Raw genomic sequence first — 15,656 nt, 5'->3', positions numbered from 1 at the left:
CAGCTACACAATTTAACCCTTTGAAACCCGAGCAGATTCACTTGATTTCTTTTTAGTGCCACCCATCCCCTCCATCAAACACTGGACAAACTCAAGAGCTCATCCAGCAGCAGATTCATACTCCCTCGCTGCTCAAGAGAACGCCATGAAAAGTCATTCCTACCTGCTGCAATACAACTAATGCCTCAATATAAGAGACGAAATTTACCTGCACACTGGCCCATTTTACATGTACTGTTTACTCTTTTAATCACATATTTACTGTGGTTTTATTGTACACACACACACGATGATAGCACAAATACTTTTTAAATGACAAGAAAGTTAAAATGCTATATTTTGAGGTCAGATGAGTGCTGCTGGATCTCCGTCAGATTTCTTGTGTTTAAATGTGAACATCAGAGTTTGATTTACAACTGGAACATTTATTTCTCCTGTGCAGTTTCCCAGAGAGAGCTGACTGCTAAATGAATGCAGGACAAATGCAGGAAGTGGGGCTCCTGCACTGACTGCTGATGTGGTGACGTGCTGCTTTACAGGCTTTTGACCGCCTGTTTCTAGACTGTTGAAAACCAGAGCAAAGACAAAGTGTTCCTGAGATTTAAATAAATTAGCATAAAAGGCCCTACGAGTGGGCGATTTGCACCATATTTTGCACAGACGCTCAGCAGGTTATAGATAACTATGGACCTGGATTTGGTGTTTATTGGACAATTTGTTGCCAAAATATAAAACAGTTTTGTGTGTAATGGGGAGGAAGTTTTAAATGTGTAACTTTTGCACTTTTTGTCAAATCAAAATTGTTTTGATAACTTTTTGGTTTAAAGGTCCATGGATTCAGTCAGCATTAGGCCTTAGGGGGGACATTGGGATTGGGCCCCTGTTTGTTTGCTCTTGTGAATGATTCTTCCCTGCACCATGTCCTGCCCAAACTTCCCTTTTCAACAGGAAATAGATCAAATCAAGAAAGTCAGAGTCCATTTCATGGGGTTTTAATGATGTCCTGGTGTTCTCCATACCCATCCCTAGTCACCAGTGTCTAAACTAACGCAAAATGCAAAAAAAAAAACCCAAAAAAACACAAAAAACGTCCTGTATTTTTTCCACAAGCGGTTGGAGCAAACATAGCCACAATAGAATAAATAAATAAAAAAGAAATGAACATGCTAGACAGTGAATGAAGTGAGGGACCATGCATAGCAACCCTGTAGGGTATGTGAAGAGAGAGAGAGAGAGAGAGAGAGAGAGAGAGAGAGAGAGAGAGAGTAAAAGCCTACATAAAGGATTTTAACTAACTGATGGACAGACCTGTGTGCGACCCACAGCTTCTTCCTTTCTGTGATTTTTGCTTGGACTGTGCACCAGGAGTGTAAGAGCACAGTGGTGACCCTGTACACTATGAGGATATTGCAAGAGTCAACTCCACAAAATTCCTGGGGATCCTCATTGATGAATCTCTTAATTTCAAATATCATATTGAAGGTCTGACAGAAAAATTGTCTAAATATGTTGGTTTATTTTTAATGTCCTTTTAAAGTACTTCTTACCCCTTACAAAACCTTATTTGAGGCTCATATAAATTACTGTAATGTCATTTGGTGCAACACATTTCCAAAAGCTACAGATTCTCCAAAAGAAAGTCACACGTGCCTCATCGCGGTCTGAGTTTAATTCTCCCACCAGACCACTTTTCCCTCGTTAGAATCTCTTGAGGCTTGCAGAGTCCAATCACCTCCAGAATGCTTGTATGATGTACCAGGTTGCTCATAAACTAAATCATAAATGATGTGATCTCATCCCAATCTGCCTTCCTCTGCACACCCATGACACGAGAGAAAAACACCTAATCACTGGGGAAAAAAAACAGACACCAGCTTCAGTGTCGTGTGCAGAGGACCGCAGATTAAAAATGTCACATCCTGTCTCCACCTTTAAGAAAAAAAAAACAATAACAACTCCTATCTACATATGATTAATTACTGTTTATATTATATTACTGTTATATTGGCCAGTATCCTGTTTTTTCACTGCTGTGATTGTGAGGAATTGGGCCCCTCTTAAAAGCTTTAAATAGCTTCCTCGGGGTGACCCTTTCACACATCAGGCCGTTGTTTACTAAAAATTGTCTCTAGGTGATGGTGATGTGTGAATAAACAAACAAATAAATATGAAAACAAACAGGGAAACATATTCAGCCAACCCTCTGTCGCGGTCACAGCTCCAGCTTTCTTCGTTTTTTCTTCTTTGAGCTCCTGTCCTCGTCCTTCCTCTCCTCCTTGTGGAAGACCTTTCCATCAGGCTGCATCACCCATTTCAGCTGCACACCTTCACTCAGGCCGTGGTCCTTCAGTCTCTGACGGAACTGACACACACACACACACGCACACAAAGACACACACGCACACATGCACACACACTCCCTTTGTAAGTCATAAGTTTATTTTTAGAGCACATTTAAATACAACAAAGTGCAAAATGTTACACAATGTCAGAGTTAAAAACATTAGGACAAAAAACGAGATAAAAATGAATTAAGACATTAAAATCAAAGTCGCACAACATCAAATAAAAATAAAGAAATTTGAACAAAACAGCCTAAGAGATCCACTGATTTATTTATTTATTTTTACTTGGATAGATCATCCAATATTGACGGGGCTCTGCAGCGTTTCACATCACACAGCAGTATCTGCTCTGCTTGCTTGGAGCCTCGACGGAGGTGCTGGTATCTGGTTGCAGGTACTATCCCAAACTTTTCCTCATAGAAAACCAAAAAAAAGTGTGTAGAGCTGAGCTGAGTAGATACTATGTGATGGAAGAGCTCCCTGCCCACCCTGTGCTCTCACTTGTGTCCATCTGAGCTCCATGGGTGTGTGGCTCTTACAATGAGCTGTGCTCAGCTGCAGTGTTGCTGCGTTGCTTTCTTGAGGAAGTTGAAAGTGACTGAGCAACAAACAGCAGCTCTGAGGTCAGTGCTGCAGGTTTCTCTTCTATTTGAAGCTCATTATCAAGACAGTGATGGTGGCCTACATAGGGGGCGCCGGCGAGCGTCCGCTCTGCTTGTCCCACACACAGGGACGCTGCTTCACCTCAGGGAGCTCAGATGGAGTCCTGCTGTCGCCGTAGATGATCTGCTCATGAGCTTTCACTCCGTCTCCTTCCTTCTTACCTGGAGAATCCTCCATTAGAACAGCAGCTCACCAAGGTGTGACACACCTGGCTGTTAGAGGGGACAGGAAACGCGCTCTGATTGGTTTACTGCATGTTACGCCCAAAACACAACCAGGATTAATGAAGAGACTCAGTACAAGCCTTTAGAGCCAGGAGCCTGGAGCAACCAGGCTTTTTTTAACCATCAAGTATCAAAAGTGGACTTGGACACGTCCTAAATGCACTTGCGCTATGTTCTGCAGATCATGCATTTAGATTGTTAAAATAAAGCTCCCAGTATCTCCCAGTCTCCCCAGTTCATTTGGTGGTTTTTGCATCTCTGTTACACTATATTACCAAAAGTATTCGCTCACCCATTCAAATGATCAGAATCAGGTGTCCTAATCACTTGGCCTGGCCACAGGTGTATAAAATCAAGCACTCAGGCATGCAGACTGTGAAACAAGACATTTGTGAAAGAATGGGCCGCTCTCAGGAGCTCAGTGAATTCCAGCGTGGAACTGTCATAGGATGCCACCTGTGCAACAAATCCAGTCGTGAAATTTCCTCGCTCCTAAATATTCCACAGTCAACTGTCAGCTCTATTATAACAAAATGGAAGCGTTTGGGAACAACAGCAACTCAGCCACGAAGTGGTAGGCCACGTAAAGTGACGGAGAGGGGTCAGCGGATGCTGAAGCGCATAGTGCAAAGAGGTCGCCGACTTTCTGCACAGTCAATTGCTACAGAGCTACAAACTTCATGTGACCTTCAGATTAGCCCAAGTACAGTACGCAGAGAGCTTCATGGAATGGGTTTCCATGGCCGAGCAGCTGCAGCCAAGCCACACATCACCAAGTGCAATGCAAAGCGTCGGATGCAATGGTGTAAAGCACGCCGCCACTGGCCTCTAGAGCAGTGGAGACGCGTTCTCTGGAGTGATGAATCACGCTTTTCCATCTGGCAATCTGATGGACGAGTCTGGGTTTGGAGGTTGCCAGGAGAACGGTACATTTCAGACTGCATTGTGCCGACTGTGAAATTTGGTGGAGGAGGAATTATGGTGTGGGGTTGTTTTTCAGGAGCTGGGCTTGGCCCCTTAGTTCCAGTGAAAGGAACTTTGAATGCTTCAGGATACCAAAACATTTTGGACAATTCCATGCTCCCAACCTTGTGGGAACAGTTTGGAGCGGGCCCCTTCCTCTTCCAACATGACTGTGCACCAGTGCACAAAGCAAGGTCCATAAAGACATGGATGACAGAGTCTGGTGTGGATGAACTTGACTGGCCTGCACAGAGTCCTGACCTGAACCCGATAGAACACCTTTGGGATGAATTAGAGCGGAGACTGAGAGCCAGGCCTTCTCGACCAACATCAGTGTGTGACCTCACCAATGCGCTTTTGGAAGAATGGTCAAAAATTCCTATAAACACTCTCCTCAACCTTGTGGACAGTCTTCCCAGAAGAGTTGAAGCTGTAATAGCTGCAAAAGGTGGACCGACATCATATTGAACTCGATGGGTTAGGAATGGGATGGCACTTCAGTTCATAGTATGAGTAAAGGCAGGTGAGCGAATACTTTTGGTAATATAGTGTATCTCCTCCTGGACTGTTGTCTGGTTGTTGGATTTTTGCGTAAAGGTAAAAACAGTTTGATTTTACACCTGCCTATTGCCCCCTCTCTGCACTTGGGTCCATCTGCTTGCACATATTGTGAGAATTATGTTGAAACATCCTCACCTTCTCCAGCAGGTCTTCCTTCATCTCCTCCAGCTGCTCAGGGGACTCGGCTTCCAGCCTCATTCTCACCACCTGCTTCTTGGTCAGGTTATCTTCAGAGAAGAGGTGAATCATATTAATAAAACATCATCATCATTTTGTAAATATTTAATTCACAGGATTTCGAAAGGACTTATTCGTATAGCACAACTCACCGTGGCCATCACTATCACCATCACCATCACTATCACCGTCACTGTAACAGGCATAGTAAAACTTCTCATAACAAGGCCAAATCTCCCATTTGCCGGCAGTTGTGGCCACACATGCACCTCGGAGTAATCCACTTGGTTGGTTGTTTTCAGTGTCCCATTTCGTGAACGACGTGACGTTCCCATCTGACCAAGTCCATGCACCACGATGGAGACCGATCCATGTGTTCCATCCACCCGCCAACGCCCAGATGTCCTCGTTGTCAGTTTGGCTCTTCACACTGGCCAGGTCGGTGTACTTCTGCCTGCAGTTGCGCTGAGCCTCGGTCCAGTTCTTGTATTCAGGCACAAAGACGAATCTGGAAGAGCCTTGGGCTTCAGTGGCCCGTGAAAATACTTTTTAGCAGATATCATGACTCGCTAGTGCCAGAGATAATGTTCCACTCAGCAATGACCATGAAGGATCATCTGCTAAACAGCGCTGTCTAAAGCATTTTGACCTGCTGACTCCCAGGCTGTCCAGTAATGTTATGTATGCACATTTCAGATTTCCATACATGACATACACATTCAGTGGCCACTTGATCAGCTCCACCTGTACAATCGAATCCAATCCAGTCCAGCTGTTCCTAAAATTTCCTCTCCTGCTGCCTGTAATGCTCATCTTGTCTTGTTGTCATGGTAACAGAGGTGTTCATTCACTTCTATGTTTGGCATTGAGCTCATAGTTAGTGCTGCTGTTGGATTGAACTCCATTTTACTGACAGCTGTTTCCACTATTCTGTCCCCCCTCATGTATTTAAATAGGGAGGACAAAAAATTAGAAACCCCTCTCAGTATAATGCAGTCCAGTAGCAGACCTCTGCAAACTACAACCTCAATAATAAACACAGAATTAGAGTGACGCATTCTGTACAATGTCAACACAAACTGAACATTATAAACTTTGTTAAAAGGTAGAGTTTATGACAGAGCTGTTGCACTAAACTGCATTAGATTGTAAAGATGGACCTGATAAAGGGAACACTGAGTGGATATGCTGATACAGTTAAATACACATTTGAACTTTGCACACTTTCCTGTCTTCAGTTGGTTGGTTTGTTTTGTGCAAATAACAAGAAAAATAAAACAGTCATTTTAGTCTGCAAGGGATGTTCCTGTTATGGATAAGAACATAGAGCCAATCAGACTGTTGTAAATGTCAGCAGAAAATTTCCTGAATACCTCACACAGCAGGCAACAGGTCAGTTTTTTGTTTTCATCCATCGACCTGGACCCTTTCAATAGTAAAATCCACTTTCAACCAGATAATCAGATTTAATATCATTAGCCGGCTTTCCACTGTCGTGCCAAACACAACGTGCTCATGCTGCCGAGGCCACTTGTGTTCCCACTGTCTCCTCCGGTCTCTGCTGGCTCCTCTGTGGGGCCAGACAGGGCTAACCCAGCTCTGAGGTGGAGTTAAGGCTTGTGGACGCACAAAGTAGCGTCCAAAGGAAAAAAAAAATCCTGTGGTGTGTAGTTCTGCAGTAGTTAGTTGGTGGTGGGTCTGCAGACTTTAACCACTCACTGCCTACTTCCCACTGGCTGCATGGACGGGACCAGACTGCATAGCAATCGGCTCCACAGTGGAAACACAAATGGTTTTTGTTCTCTCAACTGGAGGCCGAGGGCCTTTAAGCACCGCCCTCACTCGCTGTGGCACGGCAGAGGAAAGCCGGCTCTCTCCTGAAGACCTGGCCTTTAAAACACGTTACAGTCACCCATCTGAGATGTTGACATGGGCTACATTCATCTGGAAATGGTAAAACTTTGTTCAGCTAGAAAACTGCATGACAGTGATGATGATGATAATTACTGTGATTTTTTTTTTCTGGCATGGATACTCATCTTGTTGTTTTCTTCTCACCGTGGTAGCAGGTGGACGGGGCCCCGGTACTGCAATGTACAGACCTCCATTTTTTAGTGCCTGTGTGAATGTACGCACAGTCTCCAGGATCGTGCCCGTAGTCCTGTGTGTCCCACATCCTGAAGTCAGCCTCTCCCTCACCGTAGTAGCTGTCATTAAGCAGAGACCAGCTCCAGCCTCTAAAGTCACGCATGTCACCGAACAGTCCTATCCACACTTGACTTTGATTTAAACCGGCGAAGTGAAGCAACTGGTTTAGACTTTGAGCATCTTCCTCGCTGTTGACGGTGGCCAGGTCTGTGAATTTCTCCCTGCAGTAGCTCTGGGCTTCTGTCCAGTTCCTACGGCCTTTAACCAGGATGTATTGACGAGGGAAACAGGAGGGGAGGCTGCACAGCCCTGTGACCACAAGCAAAACATGTCACCTGGAGCAGTGGTTTTCAAAGTGGGGCTCGCGACACCAAGAACTAGACATCAAATGGGAAGGATTTCTGACTTGTATTGTTCATTTTGCCCTCTGGGAACCATTGGCTCTTGTATAAATGTTTTGTGGGAATGTCTGGGGGTTTTGGTTTGTGAGGGAAGGTTATTTACACCATCACAAAACTAACAGGGGTACAGACTCCAATAAATCCTGCTGTACATCTCTTAAATGATGACTCTCAACTTTCCCTCACAGACAAACCATGTAAAGTCTGGCTGGCAGCAAAGAAAATCATAGTCCAGCAGTGGAAACCTCCTTGTGATATCTCATGTAATTACTTTTGGACATATCTTACCTGTAGTTGTCATCAGCAAGAGTCAATAATGCAAAAATGAACACAAACTTGAGTTCTAATTTAAAAGATCTTCTGTCTGTATGTGAATTCTCTGTCTGTGCCAGTATTATTAGTGTGTTGGGGGTGGGGGAGAGGGTTAAATGTACAAAATTACTCAAAAATGTAGTAGTCTTTTTTCCCCAGTAATATTTTCATAATTTGCCCATCACCATTTTCACCATGTTTTTGAAAGAAATCCAGTGATTTATCTCAGGTTTCAAAGGATTAATTCACAAAACATCACCTCAACACAAAGGGCCTGTTCCCACGTGGAGTTAACATCCGTCCTGAGAAATCTGAAGCCAAGCTGACTCCTCTGAGTTCAGGTGTAAACAGCAGCAGTGCGTCCTCGATGTGTCCTAAGTGATCGGAGGTCTGGTCCACATCGCATTAGAGGTGTAAACAGGCCTGTGTCCCGGGACGGTTTGAAGGACCGCCCACTCACCTGACTGACCTGACCTCTGTCTTGTCCCACAAAAACACCCCGACACCGGCCAGACCGCCACTTTACCAACAGAAAAAATCTCTGAGCTGATGGATCAAATCAAACTGAAGTGCAGCTCGGCTGTAAAGCAGGTGCTTCATGAAGAAAAACTCCCTTTAATAAGACAGGAGCGCCCCTACAAACAGGACGCAAGAAATTTTAGGCTCTCTAAAATATGTATCGACAACATGCAGGGCTTTTTTCTTCTGTGGCAGTTCCCAAATTTCTCTTAAGTAAAACACACTCTTTCTAATCCCAGAGGAGATAGATTTAGGCCTACTACAGGAATACCACAGAAATATTATAGCGGCCATGCGTGTGTGTGCATTGCAGTCACTACAGGAAAACCACAGAAGCCGCTAGAATAATTCCGCTGGAATAATTCAATAATCTGAGCTGAAGGTGATCAGGTCGAGCTGTGACAGTTGTGAAATGCGTCCTCAGTGATTGACAGCTCATTAAACTGAGGCTGCAGTGAGCGAGGACGTCTCCTTTTGTTAAAGACCTGCTGCCTGTTAAGCACCGCTTTATTTTTATTATTTGCGTAGAAGGAGGACGAGCAAAGTGTGATTTTCATCTCTCTCACTCTCTCGCCCTTACATATTACTTGAATATGTAAGATTTTTTTTAATTGATGAATATATGTCACATGCATTAAAAATCATACAAAAGGCTACAAGTATTAAGAAAGCACATCTCATATCTATCTTGTTGTTTCCTGTGGGCAAATGCCTCTGCAAGTTGATTTCATGCCAAATTCAGTGTGAGATATTTGAATTTTCTTGATTTTGACCAGAATTCATTGGAAACAAACATGACAATTAAATAAAACAAACCTGATAAGAGCATGAAGATAAACACCGTCCCCTCCATGATGAGCGACACCACAGCCTCTCACGCCTGTCGGGGAAAAAAAGATGAAAAATGATCAGCTCAGTGTGTTAAACGCTTTCATTTGCAACCCACTTTAATAATAATAATAATAATAAAAAAATACAAAGAAAATAGTGAAAAGTTATAAGAAAATGACCAGAAAAGCACCACAAAATTACCAAAACATTCATAAAAAATTACAAAAAGATTAAAATAAAATGATTAAAAAATAATAATTAAAAAAAGGAAAAACAAATTACCAACTAAGGAAAAAACTATACAAAAACTGCAGTTAGCATTTAAAAACATGCATTTAAAAAATACATTTAAAATGGCTGGATATTTACCAAAAAATCACCCCTCAAAATAATTTTGAAATAAAGACATAAGGTGAGAACCCCAACACCTGAAACCTGCAACAAACAAAAAACAACAAACAAACAAACAAACAAAAACTTTTACCAACAAAAATGATATCATGATATATTTAATTGTTAGATCTGTGTGTGTGTGTGTGTGTGTGTGTGTGTTAGATAGTGAGCTGCACAGGTGGATGATACACTGGATGGAGTATTGGAATATTACAGAAATATTACAGGAATATTACAGGCAGCAGTGTGAATGCGCGCAATTCACCAATATCTTCATATTTTTCTTCTTAAATTTCCAGTCTACGTGGGATTCATGATGTGGGATTGTTCACACCTGAGTTCTCATCTCACCTGAGCTGGAAGCGCTCGGTGGATCATAATTAGCATACAGCAGGTAAACGCCCCGCCAGTGTCCCCATAGAAGGACATGAGACTGCAGGGCTGCGTGCACCCACATGCATACACACACACACACACACACACACACACACACACACACACACACACACACACACACACACACACACACACACACACACACACGCAGAATCACACACAGCACCTGATGAAGATGAAAAAAATCAAGAAAGACTAAAGAGCCTCTTGCCATGCATATTTTTTGTTGTGCAAGAAAAGTGATTATGAAAAATTTAGGAAATGTGCAGGGACACAGAAACCCAGAGCTCATATTTAACCTCAACATTTACTGGATGTGAATCAGATGCATGTGATGCTGTTACTGTGCACGCACAACTGATGGAGTTTAAAAAAAAAAAAAAAAAAAAGTTTGAGCTCAAATCTGTTTTAATGTTATGTTTACTTTAACAGATCATAAAGAAATGACTATTAAAATATTGTAAATAACATAAGTATTATTGTCATGTAAACCCTATAATATAATACAACTGTAGAACTGAAGAAAACACAACACACAACAATGTTGTGTGTTGTCAGGAGTCAGATGTGTGTGTGTGTGTGTGTGTGTGTGTGGATTCAGTTCTTACCTAAGAACAAATCTCAAATAAGAAAACATTGATGAATAGGTTCTAAGAATAAATATATGTTCACAGTTTAAATGAAGCCCAATGTACACACACACACACACACACACACACACACACACACACACACACACACACACACACACACACACACACACACGTTTACTTAGTCACTTTTGGGGACATTACATAGATTTACATTAATTTCCTGGAAACTAACCCTGACCATAACCCTAAATCTAACCTTACCCTTGACCCTTTCTTTAAATTATTATTTGTGCAATAAAGAGACAACAACACGGTGCCACAAAATGGTCTGAACAAGACATGGCAAAAAAAAAAAAAAAAGAAGAAGAATAAAGACAAACAAAAAAAAGAGAAGAAGCAGGTAGAGCTGGTGTGTGAGAGGGGTTAATCAGCTTAGAACCTCAGAAAAAAAAAAAAAAAAAAAACTACTACTACTGCTGCTAAACCCAGGTGTCTTACCCTTGTTCTGCTCCCTTGTGGTCTTCCCGTCTCTCCTCACCTGCAGCCCGACAGCACTGGCTGGGCAGGATGGATGGATGAAGCGCCGGTGTGATGGAGGTGTAGTGAGCGAACGTGTGACCGCTGCCCTCCTCTAACATCCAGCAGCTTCCCGTGGAGCTGCTCGTCCTGCTTTAACAGCACAGGGGGACATGGTGACGTCCCGCCTCGCACCCCTGTGCCCCCCCAACCCCCCCACCCCCCCTCCGTCTTCCTTACGGGATGGACAGCCTGATCGCTGAGAGATAACCAGACGTCACAGCATCTTTGTTTACCTGAAACAATGCCACTCCCTCAACCGGGAAACTATTTGAATAATGTGAAAACAGCTTTACATGTTTTGGAGAAGTTGATTTGACAATGAGCTGGCAAAAACACAAAAACAACCACAACATTTAAATGCTCCAACATGGATGGTGGATGTTTGTGACTTGGAACAGTTATGGAAATGTGAAAAGTTGATTCTATCATTGTTTTATGGATAAAAACTGACATTATCCCTGCAGCAAGTCCCTGAAGAGTCTGCCTGGGCCTGGAGCCTGAGCCCGGCCTGCCGTCACACCTGGAGCCTGAGCCAGCGTTCACTTTTACAGTTGTCCCCATTTTAAACACATACACCTGTTTTGGTCAGTTTGATTGATGCATGACCTCCATGCCTCACTCGCTCTAGCTTCCTCATAAACAGTCTCTGGTGCCAAAAGTTATGAATAAAGACATGCACAGCCAGTATTTGCAATCAGGAAACATCACAGAAACATCTTGGTGAAAAACAAAAATAAACCACCGCACCTTGAAATACTGCATCTGTAACTTTACTGGGAGTGAACAAATCATTCAACATTTTTATAAACAGGTGAAGTAGATTAATATGATCAACTGTTTGTAAAAATGTTGAAACACCTTGAAAAAAATGAAAAAATGTGATGGCTTGTCATGTGACCGATATGTATTTATCACACCTGTTACCACTTAATTTTGTTGGGCGAACCTGAGGACGTGACAGGCGAAATGTGTTGTTCGCTCCCAGTAAAGTTACAGTAAAGTTATTTCAGTGTGCGGTCGTTGATTTTTGTTTTCATTATGAATGAAGACCTTCCCCCAAAAATGCTTCAACATGTATTGCAAAGCCCAGCGCAAAAACTAAATATGTACGAGAGACTATGAGCCATATTTGCTCTCTGCCCCGGGTGTCCTGAACAGGAAAATGGACCGTCCACTACCCAGAAATACAGATAATATGAACAGGGGCGGCTGGCGACACCCCGTCACCATGACAACCCCATCTCTCCCAACACCATGACACCCCGACACCCTGACACCCCCAACACGATGACACACCGATACTATGACACCCCTGACACCGTGAGACCAAGACACCCTGACTCCATGACACCCCCAACACCCCAACACTATGACACCCTGACACCCCCAGCTTCCAGACGCCATGACACCATGACACCCCCAACACCCCAACACTATGACACCCTGACACCCCCAACACCCCAACACCATGACACCCTGACACCCCCAGCTTCCAGACACCATGACACCATAACAACCCCAATTGCCCTGACTCCCCAACATCCCGACACCATGACACCCGACACTCCCAACACCATGACACCCCAACACCATGACAACCCCGATGCCCCTAACTCCTCGACATCTTGGCACCTCAACCACATTAACACCATGACACCCCCAACATTTGCAACACCATAATACCTTGACACCCACAACACCCCAACACCCCTGACACCATGAAACCCCCAACATCCCATCACTCCCAACACCATGACACCCTGACAACCTGATACCCCCAACACCATGACACTCTGACAACCCCATCACTCCCAACACCATGATACCCTGACACTATGACACCCCCAACACCCTGACACCCCAACACCCCGATACCCCCAACACCGTGACACTCTGAAAATCCAATCACTCCCAACACCATGACCTCCCAGACACCATGACACCCCCAACACCCCTGACACCCCAACACCCTGACACCCTGACACTATGACACCCCCAACACCCTGACACCCCAACACCCCGATACCCCCAACACCATGACACTCTGAAAATCCCATCACTCCCAACACCATGACCTCCCAGACACCATGACACCCTGACACCATGACACCCCCAACACCCTGACACCCTAACACCCCGATACCCCCAACACCATGACCTCCCAGACACCATGACACCCCAACACCGACACCCCTGACACCCCCAACACCTTGACACCCCAAGACCAGCCAGACCACCACTTTTCCAATAGAAAAAAAATCTCCTGCCTGATGTTCAGCAGCTTAATTGTCAGCTGGATTTCGGAAATTTAGAGGGAATGACATCACTGGGGCTGGAGGAGGGGCACATGTGAGTTACAGTATTTAGAAGACATTGTGGGAAGTGGGAATTCATGTGACATTATTACTGCAACTTTATTATTCCAATCCACTAAGAGTCCTTGATATCCAATTACATTGTGCATGTATGATTTGGTACAAGCCTATTAATCTTAATATGTGTGATTCATGTGTTATGTGAAAAGTGATGGTGCTGTTAAGTTTTATTTTTGCAAAATACACCCATTTATTCTGCCTTAAGCTGCTGTTGGTGAGCTTACTAACTGCATGCAAGAGCCAGATGTTAATGACAATATCATAAACAAAGGGACCAAAATTGAATTGCCTTAAGTATGTATCCCACTGCAGAGTCCAGTCCAGTGATGGCTTGCAGTGATGTAATTCAAACTCAGGATCACCAATTTTTGATGCATGTATCCAGCCTACCCTGAGCTTTACTATCAAATCACCACATTTCATATTACTTTTGATGTAGCAGGAGAACCAGTTATAACGCCAATGCACAAAGGAGTATTATATACATATACTAATAGTCTTACAGCAAACTGCCCAGATCTAAAATGTGTAAAGTAAGGTCATTTTTTTCAATATAAATTAAGGCAGAAAATAAAGTGAGCTCGCATCAGAATGATTAGCAAAATTGAAATTAAAATAATATAAAATAATATACACAGACGCATTTAAGAAGTTATTAGTTACATTTGAATAGAAAAGAAAAACAGATTTTGATATTTGGTCTCAAGAGTGCAGCTGACATATGACAAGAAAAATCAATGTACTCAACGCCATACCTGAGAGAGCAACACAGAAATAAAAGAAAAGACAGAAAAGAAAAAAAAATCTCCAGAATTACTGTTGACACCCCTCACCCCTTTATTTTTGATTTGTACATTGGCTGAATACATCAATAAGAAAGAAAAACAACAAAGATTATTATAATTTAACATTGACAATATACCAAAAACAAAACAAAGAGAGACAGAGACAGAAAATAAAAAGTGGGGAATCTGCAACTCAGTTGAATTCTTAGATCAGCTATTAAAAGGCCCTCCAGATGTGTTTTACACCTTTGAAAGAGATTTTATTATTATCATTGCTGATATTTTTTGTCAGACAGCAGAGTCATGTGTGCACCTCACGGGTATTATTTGGGCGATGCTGCGTCCAGACTCTGCCTCACAATCTCCCCATGGAAAGGTCATGTACTTCTTCATATGAACAGCAGAGGGCAGCATCACAGCACTAAAAGGTTTCCTAATGACTCAAATAATTGTGACATCCTATCTGAACCCACTTTTATCTTCCTTTGAATCTTTCTTCCGTATAATAATGTGCACACTGCTGTCAATCAATGTCTGACATCACACACACACACACACACACACACACACACACACACACATCTGCCCAGCTTCAGTGTTTGAGTGGCAAAAAGCAGATTAAGGTAAGTTCATATTTTTCAAATCCCATCATCGCTGTTCAGAGGTACACTCAGTGGCCACTTTATCAGCTCCACCTGTATAATCTAATCTAACCCAATCCAACTGTTGTGCCATAAAGTTTCATTTCCTGCTGCCTATAATGCTCAGATTTTCTTGTTGTCACAGTAACAGAGGTGTTCATTCACTTCTATGTTTGGCATTGAGCTCACAGTTAGTGCTGCTGTTGGACTGGACTGCAGTTTATTGACAGTTGTTTCCACTATTCTGTCCCCCCTCATTGTATAATAAGTAGGGGGGTCAAAAAATCAGAAACACCTCTCAGTATAATGTAATCCAGTACAAGACATCTTCAAACTAAAACCTCAGTAATAAACACAGAATTAAAGTGTCTACATTCTGCACAATGTCAACACAAACAGAACATTATAAACTTTGTTAAAAGGCAGAGTTTATGGCAGAGTTGCTGAGCTGAACTGCATCAGACTGGACAGCTGGAGCTGAGGAAGAGACACTGAGTATTTCTATGATGTCATGGCACACTGCCATACCTTAGCTTTTGCTGAAACCTAAACTGAATATTAAAAACAAAATAAAAATAAAAACTAATGATAAACACAAAACTACTACATTAACTCTGGCCTTAATATTGCTACTGTGATTGTGACTTCAGTTATTTATTTATTAATTTATTTAGGCTTTCCCCTTTAATCGCAAAGCCTGCGCTGCCGTGTCTGTCCACTGGAGGTCGCTGTGCTCCCACAGTGGGCGCT

This window comes from Myripristis murdjan, chromosome 23 (genome assembly GCF_902150065.1).
Source record: "Myripristis murdjan chromosome 23, fMyrMur1.1, whole genome shotgun sequence".
Taxonomy (NCBI): Eukaryota; Metazoa; Chordata; class Actinopteri; order Holocentriformes; family Holocentridae; genus Myripristis; species Myripristis murdjan.
The sequence above is the reverse complement of the archived record's forward strand: the minus strand, read 5'-3'. Positions refer to the sequence as shown.